Genomic DNA, 15,285 nt, shown 5'->3' on the forward strand with positions numbered 1-15,285 from the left:
TTTTTTTGGCTACAGTATTTCATCCCAAAATGATGTCTGGCTTTGCAAAGTAAACTTAATTTCAGGTCTTCTGTTTATTTTCCCCCCTTCCTATCCAAATAGTTTACAAGAGAAATCTCTTTGTGCCCTCACACAATATAATAATCAGGAATAACAGTGTTTTTAACAGCAGTTGATTGGCATTCATTTGGGGAAAAAAAATCTATTTGCTTTGCCTGGGTGATTGTTCAGGAACTTCACTCAAGGCTTAGCAATGCTCTTTCTGTTGCCTGTTGCAGCAATCACACAAATTGAATTTAACCTTTGTTTACTCGCGTGGCAGGATCCCCTGCATCTCTGCTGTATTTCACGCAGTGGGAGGTCAGTGTGGACTTTCCAAGGTCAATCTTGCTGCTGAAGACCAATGGCTCTCCTGCTGGGGAGGTGTCACAAGGTGTCTAGTCAAGTTTGTAGCAATGCAAACTTGTCAACTGTTGAGGAGGCTCTGGCAGTTTAAGTGCATTTGACCGGTGAAGACCCTTACTGCCTTGAATTCATTTACTTCTCTGCAGGGGGTAACAAGGAGAAAGAGGCTGAGACAGATGGAAGTGAAAGAATCTGTGAAATTGTCAATCCTCCTGTCGAAAAGGCAACAGGAGTGCAAAATGTTTCCTGGAAGTCCACATCAGTGGGCTTAACCTGCAGTCTCGGATCTCAGCTCAACAGGCTGCTAGGGAAATTGGGATCTGACCTGAATTAATCTCTTATGCAGGGGAAAAGGCTGTAACAGGGACGTGGGGCTTGTCTTTGCACCCTCTAGTGTCTACTGCTGATGAGTTTAATGGGAGGAGAAAAACAAATACAGTTTATTAGAGCTCAGTTTCAAAATAGGTGCAAAAATATTGTCAGCACTCATATATTGAGAAAAGGATTTGGGGAGTGAGGGCTGATGGAAACGGACCACTGGGAAAGGCTGTGACCAGGGGCTGTGCACGAGTGTGGGGCACTGTGTAAGGAGCTGGCTGCCATGGAGCTATCTGAAAGCAATAGAGATGCATGAGAGTGGCATTGCATTGGAATCAAGAAGCACTACCTTGTGACTTTTTAGAGGTAATTAGCTTCACCCAATCAGTCTCTTAATTAATGCAGCTATTCTAGTCATGGCACAAGTTTAGATGTCTCTCTGCATTGACCTCCACTGCACAGCAGACAACTGGAGAGGTGATCAGCCGTGCTCATTATTGAATTCATACATATCAACAGAGCTTTACAAAGGTGATTGGTATTTTACAGATGAGTAAACTGATGCAGAACACAATAGGGAACTTGCCCAAGTTTTCCGGTGGAGCAGCATCAAAGTCAGGGCTAGTACGGAGGTCCCTATGTCCTGGCTCAGCTTTGTAAGAACCACTCTGTTCTCCGAAATGAGAGTGCATAAGCACAACAGGTTCTTCCCAGATCATATTCTGGTGTGGGATGCCAGAGTCCCCTGGGTTCTGTGTTAAGGCTGTCACAATATGTTTCAGTTCAGCATAGCAATTACTGGTGGAATTTTTTGCTGTTATTGTTGTTATTTGCTCCACCGCACTTACATTTTCTGTGTGTGTTCATTTTAGATTGTTTTATGGCTTTAGTGAAATATTTTATCACATATTTAATTTTAAGCACATGCTCTGGATGCCCAGCATCCTTAAGAGCATTTAAACCTTATGTTCAAAGTTAAGCAGGTACTTAGCTGAACAGAGATAGACTCACACATGCACTAAAAGTTCAGTAAGCGTGTGACATTTTGCCAAAGACAGATGTATGGAAAAGAGAATAAATCTTTAGATATTGGTTCAATAAGCATAATTCCAGTGGCTGCAGAGGAATATACCAGGAGTTGGCTTTGGTTTTAAGCATTTCTTAGACATGTCCAGTCTCAGGCACCAAGCAGGAAGTTCACCCCTTGCTGGCCAGCTGTGGATCCCCTGCATTGGTGCATACAGCACTGCATCAGCTCCTGGCTCTCTGGAGCCAGGGTTTGACATCTGATCCACTGGTTTTGGCTTATGCTGTCCTGAAGTGGGGAAAGTCACAATGTTGCCCTGGCACTGATGGCACAGGAACCCCTCTTAATCTTTTAAACCTCTTAAAATTTTAAAGAAATCTTGTTAGAAGGTGATCCCCATACACCGGAGGCTTACCGCTCTCATATGACATCATGTAGCAGGGTCCACATTGTGGCAAAGAAATTGGAAATCTATCTAAGGACCAAATCCACCTCTGTGGGAAAGGGAAGAGTTGAGTAACTCCAACCAGGTAAAACATCATGAATTTCAAATCAAGAAGCGACTAATTGACTCCGGTTGTTATGGTTTTGACTCAAAGCCCTGCGGCTGACTGCGGCCTGGATGGGTGAATCTGCTCCCCAGGGGAGCACAGCTCTGGCTCTGGAGAAGACTTTTTCTAAACTAAAGGTCTCATTTTAGGCTGTATTCAATAAGTGTTGAAATACGTCTCTATTTAATGATGGTGAAAATTGAAGGTGTCCAGTAAAGCAGTTGTAATTGTGTTTAGTGCTGAGACAATGAACCTAGTTAAGATTCAATTTGTTCTTCCCCTTTGTTCCCCCTTTACAATAATAAATGGTTAATTACCAGTTTCAAAGGCTCAGTGAAATTTGTCAACTTGAAGAAATGACAGTGATCACCATATTGCCAGGAAGAGGTGCGACCCCATTGCTTTTCCAGATGAAATTATTTATTCTTTTAAAGAAAATGCTAAGCAAGCTCCTAGCTTGAACTATCAAATCACAGCCTTTCCCCTCCTCGATGGCAGGGGTGGGACCTGACAGGATTGTGGCCATCTGCTGAGTGCCATGAACATGAGCTTCCCGCAGTGCAGCCTCATCCTCTGTGTTGGTGTCTGTGTGATCCCTTGTCCTCTGGATCCCAGGAGGGACCTGGCTCAGCACCAGACCTGTCCCATCACTATGCGGGAGGGGAGTCCCTCAGCAGGGTCCCACATTTGAGCCCTCATTTGAGCTGACTTGTAGCAGAATTTGCTCTCTAAATACTCCCGTTGCCAAAAGCCCCAAACCTTACAAACCCAAAGCCACTCAACCCCAGCCTGATCCATACTTCTTGTCTTAGAGGAAGGACCAATGGCCCCACAGGTGACTGGGCTGAAATATTCCCTTTGTTTCAAGCACTGATCTCTTCATTACAGAAGTGGGGTATTTTAGGGAGTCATTGCAAAACTACCATTCATTATCACCTGTGTTTAAAGTGTTCAGTGGATTGTGAGGGAACCGCAGCCTTGAAATTTTCACAGCTTGGGCCAGAAGCTGTCAAGTAAGCTAGCTGCATATATGGTTGCTGACTAGAGTATATATTTCAGTCCCAATTAATGTGAACATCACAGTTAGGATTTCTTTGTGTATTTATTTATTAGGCATCCTGAAACAGACTGGATTGGTACATCCAGGGACAAGGTATCAGTGTTGCAGTCTTGTTGCCATGATGTTATTCATCAGGATTTCCTGCAAACAGCAGTAACTGCTGATTCTGTGAGACAAAGACACTGTAAGCACAAACCCTACAGAACCTTGCTATGTAAATGATGAGTTCATTATAAATAGACAGTAGTACCCATCTATTTTGTTTTACTATATATCAGTCCAAAAAAAAAAAAAAAAAGTCTGAGGAGACATAGCAGAGCATCGAAAAAGCACAGCACAATTTCCATTTTGTAGCCTGCTCTTCTTTTCAGGCTCTATGTTTCCTCAAGGAAGTAATCTGCTGACTGGGATTATTATCCAAGATAGCTTCCTCAAATTTAACAATCATCTGCTCACTGCAGGACAGCAAAGGTAAAGATGTGTCCCAATAACTGGGAAATCTGTGGCAGGGTCAGGTTAGATACTAACAGGCCGAGCCTATCACTTTTTGTTGGACAAAAAATATGTGTGCAAAAGGCATTTGCATCTTTATCTCTGCCAAATCATGCTCCTAAAACAATCAAAATTGCGCCTTCTTCCTTGTAGCTGAAAAAGAAACAAACCCAGAGCAACCCCCTTTCCTTTACAAATACTCCCCCTATTTCCAGGAATGCTGACAAGCACTGTTCAGGTCTAACAACTTAGGGAAGATTAGTAATTAGGATGCAGTGTCATTGAGCTACGTGCTTGGTGTTTAACAAGACAGATCACAACTTGACAAGCGTAGTTCTTGTAAGTTGCTGGTAACAGTGAACGCTAGGGTCACTCACGTTCTCTGTCTTTTTCTCATTCCTTTCATCCCTTGACCTGTCCTTCTACCCATTCCCTGTTCAGCAGAATATTTGAAGTTGTCATAAGAGAATTTCTGTAATTGGACTGTATATACGAAACAAGAGATGTTTCTTTTAGGGTCTAAATTTGATTTCTAATCCTTTTTCATAATTAAAACCCCTAAAGACCCCCAAAGTGCACACGAAATGTATTTTCTCATAGCCTTTTGATGCCTCCTTGCACTGTAGAGTCTACATTCTGGCTTGTCACCTGTCTCTCAAGTAGAATGCTTCCACAAGCCTTTATTCATTACCAAAATGATAGCTGAAAAGCAAAACAGGTGTCACTACAACCTTGATAGCAGAGGGCAGAAGCTGTCTGCAATATAATGGCTCCTGCGATTACATCTTGACTGAATGCACTGGTGAAACTGCAGCACCTTTCTTGAGTGCCGTGTTGTGGGCACTTACTGATGACTACACAGGTACTCATCAACGTGCCATGACCCAGACCTGACTGAGGATTATAGTTTGCACAGGTGAGAAAGGGAAAGCCTAAATGGGGGAGTGTTTGCTTAGATTTTGCTCATAGCCTTTTTGGAAAGTGTCTTGCGTTGGACTTGCAGCCAACCAGGAGGGAGTGAGGAAAGTTGTCAAAACCTTTTCCTTAACCAAATATTACTATAGTAAGCACCTAGAAGCCTTTATCAAGACTAGGTCCCAAGCAAAAGTATTTTCTGTATTCCAAAGTAAGAAGCAGTTTTTGTCCTAAAAAGCTACCAACCTAAAGGGACCAGGCAGGGAAACATATTGTGAAGGTCCTCTTCATTAGGCAGGAAAATGGAGGCTCAAGAGCCCAAATGTCACAGACAGGATGCTGGGGCATAGCTGAGGGGAGAAACCATTTCTTTTGGTTTTAGATGAACTCTAAGTGATGTGTGGATTTGGCAGGGAGGACAGATTTATGCATGTTGACACACACCAATGCTAGGTCCTGGCTCCCTTTGCTATCTGTGGACTGTGGTTGCCTTATTGAATGTTATTTTAGGTGTGTTATGATTTCCTTTCTCCCACAGCTCTTGAGGATGCTGAGTCCTCACAGCTTTGGACAGGCTGAGCTGCTTACTGCTTTCCTGAGATACCATAGCAGGGTCTTGTTGGATGCTGTATGAGACAGTGTAAAAATAACTCATGACTGCTAGAACCCCTCTGTCTCTCAGGTCTGAGCCAGAGCCTGTGGGAGACCATGGGTAATTTTCTATTAATTCTGATGGACTTTGGATTAGGCAGTAAACTGTTGTCATTTCTGCACTCCTTTCTTTGCTGCCAGTGCTATTATGTCAAACAGATGGAAACATCATATTTTTAAAAAAGCAATAGTTCTTAGAGAAGTAAAGTAATGAATGAAACCTAAGTTACCAGTTTGGAGAGATGTAAGAAGGATTTAAAGATTTGAAGACACTGACTAACAAATCAGTCCTTCCCTCTGGGCTGCTGTCACTGAGGTCCAGATGGTACATGAGCATCTCAGACGCTGGAGCCAAAGACCCTCAGTTCTGACAGATGGTTCATCACAGTGCAGAGTGGGGACCGGCTGCACAGAGGAAGGTGTCTATTACCATGTTGCTACAGCTGCTTCCTGCTGAAGTCTGCTACGTCCCCACTGCTTTGTTAAAGGTTAACTCATGCTGGGGAGTTTTAATTGTCTATTATCTATCCAGAGGGAACTAACTATCTTAAATAGACCAAGGCAAAAAGCTTCTTTTTCTGGCTTTTCTTTGAGTGTTTTTGCAAGAAATTTATACATTAGTCAAACTCATGAATGAACAAAAGAAATAAAATGGCAGTGATATGTTCATTGGGGAAGGAGACCCTGAGTTACACAGATCCACCATCAATGAATCTAAATTAAGTCAGGGAGAGTATCACTGACTACTACACTTCAATTATTATTGCAGTGATTGATAATGCGGTTGCTCAGCTTACATGGTGACGTGCATGGTCTAAAGGTCAGCAGCACAGCTGGTGAGGTGGAAAACCATGCTGTTGTGATGCAATGGGCTGACGCTTCGTGGTCTGATACACAGCTCTCGTAAATCAAGATTGATTTGGATTACAGTGCCCTGGTCCTGGGCCATCCTGTGTGTGGCAGCTCTGCAGGATTGGTCTGCAGTTTGTCCAACTTCTGCCTTTTCAAGTAGAGTTGCTAACTTTTACTGACATGGTCATTTCAGTTTGGTGGTGCAGCTAACCCTGCTCATATCTGTTCCCTTCCCTTAGTTTTAAAATGAATTTATATTTCAGAAGAGAAATAGAGTGGATTTATCTGTTTCTGTGAGAAAAATAGTAATGTAAGGAATCCTTTTGTAGGGATATGGATAGCTTTACTTACTTCTGAGGAACACAATGTGATATAATAAGTGCTTTGGAGAGGGGAAAGGTGCAGTGAGATTTCTGGTAGTTCACTCACATGGGCAGAACAGAAAGAGGTGGAGGACCTGAGGTGAATACTAGATGAAGGAAACAATACAGTATATTAAAACATAAATGGTGCTGAGGACACCTTCAGTACAAATTAATATCTCTGTTTTATTCCAACACTTCAAACACTTAAGATTACAGATTTAGTCAGTGACCAAGAAGCATGAAGTTGAAATAATGAGCATAGGACATAATGGAAGAACAGGGAACAGGTATACAACGACAGAGGAAAATAAAGGAGCTCTATGCTCTTCTGTTCCTGCAGACATGGCTATCATATCCAAATGTAACCCATGCTCTTTGGCTGCAAGAATTGTTTTAGCCCAAACTGAGAAGAGAAGCAGAAAAGACACGTGGATTTTGTGGAAACCACTGAATTCAGGGCAGAGCAAGGTACTTGGAAAGAGTGAAGGACTGGAAACTTTTACCACAGTATCAACTGTAATTAGCACCTTCTTATATGTCATGCCATAATCAGCAACAGGGATATAAAATAAGATTTTTTCCCTGAGTTTTGATCTGTCTGGATAAAATATCTGGATGTGCCATGTGTAGTTATTACGCACAGATGAACATTTTCTTTAGCTTCTCAAATTTCCCCTCTGGATGTTTTGAGACCTCATATGTTTGGGGCAAGCTTTCTTCTGGTACTAAATTATTCAGGCTGAAATCACATAAAATTAGAAAATTAGACAGTTTTAAAGGCAACTAGAAATCTGAATACCATCTTTATTTATTATCGAATAGGGAACAAATTTGAAGCTCCTTTACTGCATTGTTCTATAAATATTGACTAAAGTATTGCTGTACAAGGAAGCATGTAAGTTATTACTCAGTCCTCTAAAGACAGAAAGAGAGAATCTTTCATTCATTTCATTGTATTGCCAGTATCTTAGAAGTCATTCATTCTAGGAGGAAGAGACACCTTACAGGTAATTTACTGTATTTGTGCCTTCTGTCCCATGGGCTATAATACAAAACTAAGTGTCAGCTACTGCTTTCAGTCTTCATTTCTTTCTCTGAGGTGCTCTTCAATGTAATCATTATACCAGTTTGGCTTCCTGCAGAAGGCTTGAATGGTATCACTTGCAATAAAGGCCTTGGTTGGCTCTTTTCCTGTTCCTGGAAGTGAAAGGAGAAACCAAGAGATTTGCCTCTACTGCATCTTCCCACAGAGGAGACACTGGGCTGAGACCAATTTTACTCTTAAGCAGGACAGGGGCACTGTGATGGGGGAGCCTTCATCATCCTGGGCAGCTGCTGAATGTGGAGAAGGGCCAATGGAAGAAAGACACAATATCTGAATTTGAGACGTGGAGGAGTCTCTTTCTGTAACAAGTCAAGAACTGTGTCTTTGTAAACACTTCCATTTATACACAACTTGCTGGAGTCCTCTCTAAACATGCCATACATTGGGCTCCCCAGCACTAAAATGTCTAAAATTTGACATCGAAGTCAGATCAGGAAAATACCCTTCACATCTTGGGTGAGGTATTGCAGATGCCCTTATTTATGTAAGATTCATCAATTGGGCAGTGACTTCTGTTAAAATGAACACAGAACCATGTGCAAAGTTGTGACAGTAAATCATCATGGACACCAACAGTTTCCTATAAATCAAAGAGGAATATCTTGGCGGAAACACAAAAGTGGTACCCAACACCTTCTCAAGGCTCTGCCACTTACAGTGCTCAATTGCTGTAGGTTGTACTGACATTCAGTGTTTCATACACTGGAAATATAAAGCTCATGAAATGATGGTCCTCCATACCCTGAAACACAGACACCTTTGGGGGAAACCTTGTGGCTATTTGAAACAATACAGTGATACTGAATGTAGAAACAATTCAGTGATACTGAATGAGAAGAGAAGGATAAAAATTAGCTCTCCTTAATGAGAAGTACAGGAAAGATTTTGGGCAGTTAGAAAGTAGCAATGACTGTAGCTAAAATTGGTCAGGACATTAAAAAAAAGGCAATGCTTATGGGAAATGGAAGTCCAAGACTTCCTAATGATTACAGATGTGGGAGATCTCTGTGTTATCTTCAATTAAAGCAGCAAATACCTTTGGCCCAGGGAGAGAAGAATCCCATTCATGGACAGAAGTCACAAGCAAGTGTGTGAAACCCAGCTGACAAACCATGGACGTCTCCCCTCAGTGAACCTGTCAGCAGGACAGATGGTGCGAGCTCCCTTTAGGTTAAAAAAAATAATTAAACCAGCCCCCTCATGCTCTTTTCATGGATGGATGTTATTTCATGACTGAGTGCTCGAAAATGTGCTGGGTGTTAGCCTGTAGATAAAGGTCCTTGTCTCCCAAAGCTGTTAATACAGAAACCAAACGTGTGTGACACTTCTAGTGGGCAAAGCAGGGATGTCTCCTCCCTGGGCAGGCAGGGCCAATGCTTTGCTTCTCAATAGTTAGAAACATGAATGAAAAGATGCTGTTCAAGGGAGCCATTTGGTCCCCAGGGAACTACCTTTTTTGGCAGTGCTGGCCACTGATTGCTACAGGAGGGCTGCTGGTTATCTTCTCCTTTGAACAGGGAAGAAGCCACAGTGCTGCATTGTATGGACCAGGCTGGAGGATCTTCTGCTCTCACTCTAACTCTCCTGTGCCTCTGTTCATCATGTAAAAAGAGGAGATAACAGTCATGTTGTACTTGTTTTGGAGTAAAAGTATCTCTATCTGTGGGCACATCACACAAGAGGATCCCAACATTGGCCAAAGCTCCTTGGTGCTTCTATCACAGTAGAGGAGAATCAATGGTTAACACGGCTATAACCTTCCCCTGAAAAGAAATGTAAAGTTTTGTCTATGTGCATGGGAAAAGTCATCTTCCACATCAAGATGAGATAGCAGAGAAAGACAGATAGAGAAAGAAAGCAAAAGAAAAGCACAAAGATACCTTGGTAGGGTATGGCAAGTGTGAACTCATAGCAATAATATGTTCTAAGACTGAACAAGGATAAAATACCAGGATAAAAGTGGAACAGATTTGAGTGTGTGCATATGAGATTAAGGCAGTCTTGCATGATTGTAACAGAATCCCACACTGTAGCAATCCTATCCCTTATTCTCCATTAGAGTTCTGGTGCTGGGAAAATAGCAAAAATCTCTTCGTGAAGTCTTGTCCCAGGGAGACCTTCCCTTTTGGCAAAGCTGAAAAAAAGCATATGCTTGGAAGGGTATATCATGAAGGGATTCGGCCAGCCTGGAGGAAAGATCAAAGAGCACAGAGAATGATCCTTTTCAGTAAGCAGAGGCCCTGGAGTCACTGCTTGGAGTGAGGAAATTCTGGGTCCTGCAGTGCAATTGACAGGTCTCTTCTCTCTTTCCTCTGCTGTGAGGAACACAGGGAGCACAGGAGCAAAAGACATTGCAGGTCCCTTCTGGCTGGAGGGGGACATGGTGGGGTGCATTATGCTGAGAAGAACAGACTTGGGGGCTTAGGAAGTTTGGCTCAGGAAGCAGAAGAGTTATCCCATCACAGCTTCAAGTGAAGTCTTGTGCTCTTTCTACTCTCATGAAGACCAAACAGGTTTGTCCCTGCTGAAAAGGGAGAAGGCAAATGTTGACTTGGCTAAGGTGAGAAAAGGAGGAGAGCTTACATCCATGCTTATGCCCAACTTGTGTGTGAGATTCTGCTTCCTCTGCATTGCTGCCTGTGCATCTGGGCAGCCCTCCTGAAGTGGAGCCTGCAGCATCAGGAGTAGTTTCCAGATATGTTCTCCCCTGCTCTGAGAGACCAGATCCATGGGAGCACACAGGCAGACAGGTGGGACCAGCACGAGAACTCCCCTAAAAGAGGAGAAGTGTCCCACAGAGCTGGACGTTACATCAGGAGCCCAAATTAGCCATGTCCTTGCTGGGTCTGCCACAGGGATGGTGATTTGGAGGGCAAGGGGGATCGCAAAGTGGTGGTGCTGCACTTGGGTTCCTCCCTTGTCTGAAGGGGTTCAATGCCCCATCTCTCACCTCCCTGGATCCTGTACCTGTAAGATGCATTTTGCAAGGCCGGTTTGCAGCATCGTGTCCCTGCCGCAGCCTGGGAGAGCTGAGGCACGTGCCACAGCGCAGACCCTACACTGCACACACCACCCCGTTGAGCCACACAGCTGTTCTACCATTGTCCTGTGCTCATTTCTGGGGCAGAGTTAAGGTCTCTTAAGCAGTAAGTTTATAATATTGTATATATATATAAAATATATGTATCAGTTTATAATATTTTTTTCCCCTTGAAGATTTCAGTATCCTCCTCCTGAAATAGTTTATTTGGAATTTGTGGGATCCTCTCTCTGCCTTAGAAAAAATGTAATTTTTTTCCCCTCTTCTTTCTATGAATACAGTGTTCTGTTCTGTTTGGTTCTTTTCTATTCTATTCCTTATGCCATGGTTACCCCTGGAGCTACCGTGCACCAGTACCAGCTGGTACTAAACGTAATGCATGCCCTCACTAAGCTCAGAGGCTGAATTTAAAGTGGAATTGAAGAGGAATATGACACATACCCGACTTCAGCTCAGGGTACTCTCCTTCCCTCCCACTCAGCAGCTTCTTACCCTGTCCTCTCCCCCATGGAAAGGTGCAAGACCTCAGTGAGTTTAACTGAACTCTGCGGGTGTGGAGCCCTGGAGACTGAACTCAGAGTTAAAGCAGGGCTTTGTTCTCAAGAGCTGTCAGTGTGAGATCATGCCATGATACAGTGAGAAGGTTCATGATGGCACCTTAACAGGAGAAAACAAGGTAGCCCTGAGCTGTGTTTCAGGGAATAAAAGGACTGAAACAACTAGGGGAAAATCCATCAAATAAGATGAAAAGAAGACACTCTGCTGAACATCACAAATAAAAAAAAAAGAGAAAAAATGAAAAAAATTGGAAAAAACCTTGTGATGTACTAGGCTATGAAGCACAAAAGTAACAATGAAAGTAGTAACTTCAGAGAGCACTATTCCTTGTTCAGGCCTGCCTTTGATCTTTCTTTTTGATTTTCACAAGGGCATCTTCACAGCCCTTGGATGTGGAATTGCTGCTGCCACGGAATGGCCAAACAGACCACCCTGCCCCTATGATCTACTTTTGCTATGGCATGTCTGCATCATGCAGCCCCTGAGCTAGCCACAGTCCCTGTAGCGCATGCAGAGTTTAGGTACTGGCTGGATTTCAGAAAGAGAGGGCTGCCCTTGTCCTACCAGAGCAGAGGTGGTTTGTGAATAGTTTCCCTTCCTGTTCCAGTGCTGCAGGGTGGTGTCAGTGTCTGCTCAGCATCTCTTGGGCTTCTTTTCCTAGGGCAAGCTCATGTGCACCTTCACTGACCTCCCCAGTTCTCCCTGCAATGAGGCTCCCCTGGGAGCATCGGCACCTACTGAGTAGGCAGGCCCAGAGTTCCCTGCTTTTGGACAACAGCCTTTGGGCTTGTTTCCCATATGGTTTTAGAAAGCAAAGGAGGAGTCGGAATAATCCTCAATACAGAAACCATAGCATTGTTCATGGCTACTACTGTGTCTCCCTTGCTTGCCTTTACTGATGAGAAGGACCTGGAGGGTTAGCTGTCCCAAACTGTAAAACGAAACCACCCTGGCTGTGTCAGGAAGTTGAGCACTTCTGTATCGTGACACCAGTGCATGGGGGACTCTGGCGATGGGCTATGTTGAGCAGAGCGAGGCCTGGAGAGACAATGACAAGGGTTTTTTTGAAGCTGTCCTGAGGAATTTTGGCCTTAAGTGCTAGTAATGAAGCCAAACCTCTAAGTTTCTTTCCCTGTTCCCTGCATGACTCAGTTATTGCATATTCCAGATTTGATGTCTTTCATATTATTTTCCTGAGATTTCAATGTTTCTGCTGTTAACAGAGCTGGCACCTGCTGAGATCTGACCCTTTGAAGTCCTCCTTTGTTGTGATTGTGCACTTTGATTTTAAGACCTTGCCATTAACCATCCATGCTTGCTTGTGGTATCTCCTCAGGGTGATGCCGTATCTCACAGACACTGCCAAAAGGGAGCCTTCGGCACAGCAGCCAGTCTCTTGGCTGAAAGCCTAAACTCTAATAATTTTTTTCATGGCATCCTCTGAATTCAGCCTACCAGCATTCTCAAACCCATTTGAGGTTATTCACTGGCCATGCATATCAGGGCTTGTAGAGCTGCTCCAAAAACTTTCTCCAGTGGGAAGTATATCTCAACAAATGAAAAAAATCTGAGGTTTTCTTATGCCACTCTGTGTTGACTGCACGTCCAAAGAGCCTGAAGCTGGTGAAGGGTCTAGAGCACAAGTCTTATGCGGGATGGCTGAGGGAACTGGGCTTGTTTAGCCTGGTGAAGAGGAGGCTGAGGGGAGACCTTATCGCTCTCTACAGCTACCTGAAAGGAGGTTGTCACCAGGTGGGTGTTGGTCTCTTCTGCCAAGTAACAAGCAATAGAACAAGAGGAAATGGCCTCAAGTTGTGCCAGGGGAGGTTTAGATTGGATATTAGGAAAAATTTCTTTACCGACAGTGTTATCAAGCATTGGAACAGGCTGCCCAGGGAAGTATGTAAAAGATGTGTAAATGTGGTGCTTAGGGACATGGTTTAGTGGTGGTGCTGGGTTAATGGTTGTACCTGATGATCTTAAAGGTCTTTTCCAACCTAAATGATTCTGTGATTCTTTGACTTTTATTTTCAATCCATTCTGCTGAGCCATTTTGTCTGTCATTCATTTAACAGGCTGTAAAGGAGAACATTTGAACAACCAGCTGAGCTTCACTCTGAGCAAGCAAGGAAGTTAGAGATGAACCAGAAGCACCCTGCAAAGTCAGTGTTTGATTAATTTAAGCTGGCTTTAATTAAAAAGTATTCCCACCTTGGTTAATTATGTGTTTTATGAGAAGTGGATGTGGTTATCTGAAATCAAGCAAGGAGTGGTGTTTCTGTCATCTTGTCAATACAGGGTATATCAGTTCTGGGAAGCAAGAAAGCATTAATAAATAACCGGACACAGAAACATGCCCCCCCCCCCCAGACACTAATGGGATCCACCTTTAAATTAATATATGAATTTACTCCAGTGTACCACTTACCATGATGTACCATCTTTCATATTACATGCTATCTTTCTGTTGATTGCATTTCAGTTTTTTGTAATTCTCTGTGTGCAGTAGAGGATTATTCTGAAGTAAGGTGTTGTAATCGAATGGATAATCGTGGTGATGGGAAAGGAACATTCTGAGCAGAAAGGTATGGCGATGGTTGGGTGATTGCGCTTCGTTTGATGTTGCTAACCAATTAGTGGCTGCCAATTATGTCCATTGTATAACCCCAATTTGACATGGACGATAGAATAGATAAAGCATGTAGTTGGCAGTGGGTGCAAGTAATATTTAATTTTCTGTCAAAATCATGTCCTTTGACTGAACTTTGTTCATTATAATCTAATTATAATACCAAAACACACCTCCATTCTAAAAGCAACCCACCCTTGAGGTATGACCACACCTCACTGGGCATGCTCTTTGAATTTCTCTAAGCACATAGCTTTAAATCGAAGCGAGAAAACTTTTTACCAATCACAATAAGGTAACTATGTGATGTAAATGTAATTTTGTAATTATTTTGTTACCTAAGGGTATAAATGTATAAGGGATTAAAGACTAGGTGTGTATGTTAGCAGCAGAGATCCCCCATGCACCCGCGCTGAAGAAACCAGTTGGCTTTCTAAACTACATTTCTGTTTGGAAAGTTTTTATTGCCATTTGAGCGGTAACAGTGTGGTTCATGCTTGAAATGTCTGAAACAGGCATGCTTTTAGATGCATTATTTTCAAACCATTAAAGCATTCAGCTTGTGACCTCTAAAAGTTTGTTGTTGGTTTTTTTTGTTGGTTTTTTTGTTGTTTGTTTTTTGGTTTTTTAGCCCAAGGAGTGCTCAATCTTCCCTTCTTTCAGAGATCAGGACCTTTTTAAATGGCTCATATTGACAACTCAGATACCAGGCACTCTATATCAACTGTAATTGCTGAAAATCTAGACCACATTTAGGAAAGGATAATAATATATATGCTTTTCATCTGCAGCAAATGTATATGTATCAGCTGATGCTGTTAGTAACTTGATTATGAGACTGAATGATCAAAACAACATTTTTTTGTCCCTGTAAGTTTTCAATCTCACTGACAAACAGAATGCAACAGATAAATGCCGCAAATGAAACAGGACAGTGTAGGAGGTCGACAGCAAGTAAAATGTGATCACCAGGAGAGCAGGAATCACATGGCCCACTGCCTGTTTATTCTCCCCAGACCCTCTATGCCTTTCTGCAACATATGCGGATTGTAGAAAATCTCCGCTTTTATGGCTTTGAATCTTAGCTGTGAATTGAATAATTTACATTACTGAACAGTGAAATGGTGCAAAGAGTTTGAACATGGAGGTAAATGCAAGACTTTTATGAGAGAGACACTTTGCAAAAGAAGGGCATAGGGAAGTCAAAATGTGTGAGACACAATAACCTAAACGGTGATGTGCTTAAGCTTCACTGAATAAATAACAGAATGATTTGATATCCTTCCCAATAAGCTTTACAAATATTACTGCACTGCC

At 42.7% G+C, this 15,285-nt stretch overlaps 1 long non-coding RNA gene across 1 annotated transcript in view; it reads left to right on the plus strand.

The window, feature by feature from the left end:
* LOC142602272 (uncharacterized) overlaps positions 1–15,285 on the plus strand; it is a 65,163-nt gene that overhangs the window by 36,705 nt on the left and 13,173 nt on the right. The window contains exon 2 of the long non-coding RNA XR_012835936.1: positions 13,415–13,501. This is a non-coding gene — a long non-coding RNA (uncharacterized LOC142602272). The remainder of the gene's footprint in view (positions 1–13,414; positions 13,502–15,285) is intronic.

The sequence above is a fragment of the Balearica regulorum genome, chromosome 6 (assembly GCF_011004875.1).
Source record: "Balearica regulorum gibbericeps isolate bBalReg1 chromosome 6, bBalReg1.pri, whole genome shotgun sequence".
NCBI classification, from domain to species: Eukaryota; Metazoa; Chordata; class Aves; order Gruiformes; family Gruidae; genus Balearica; species Balearica regulorum.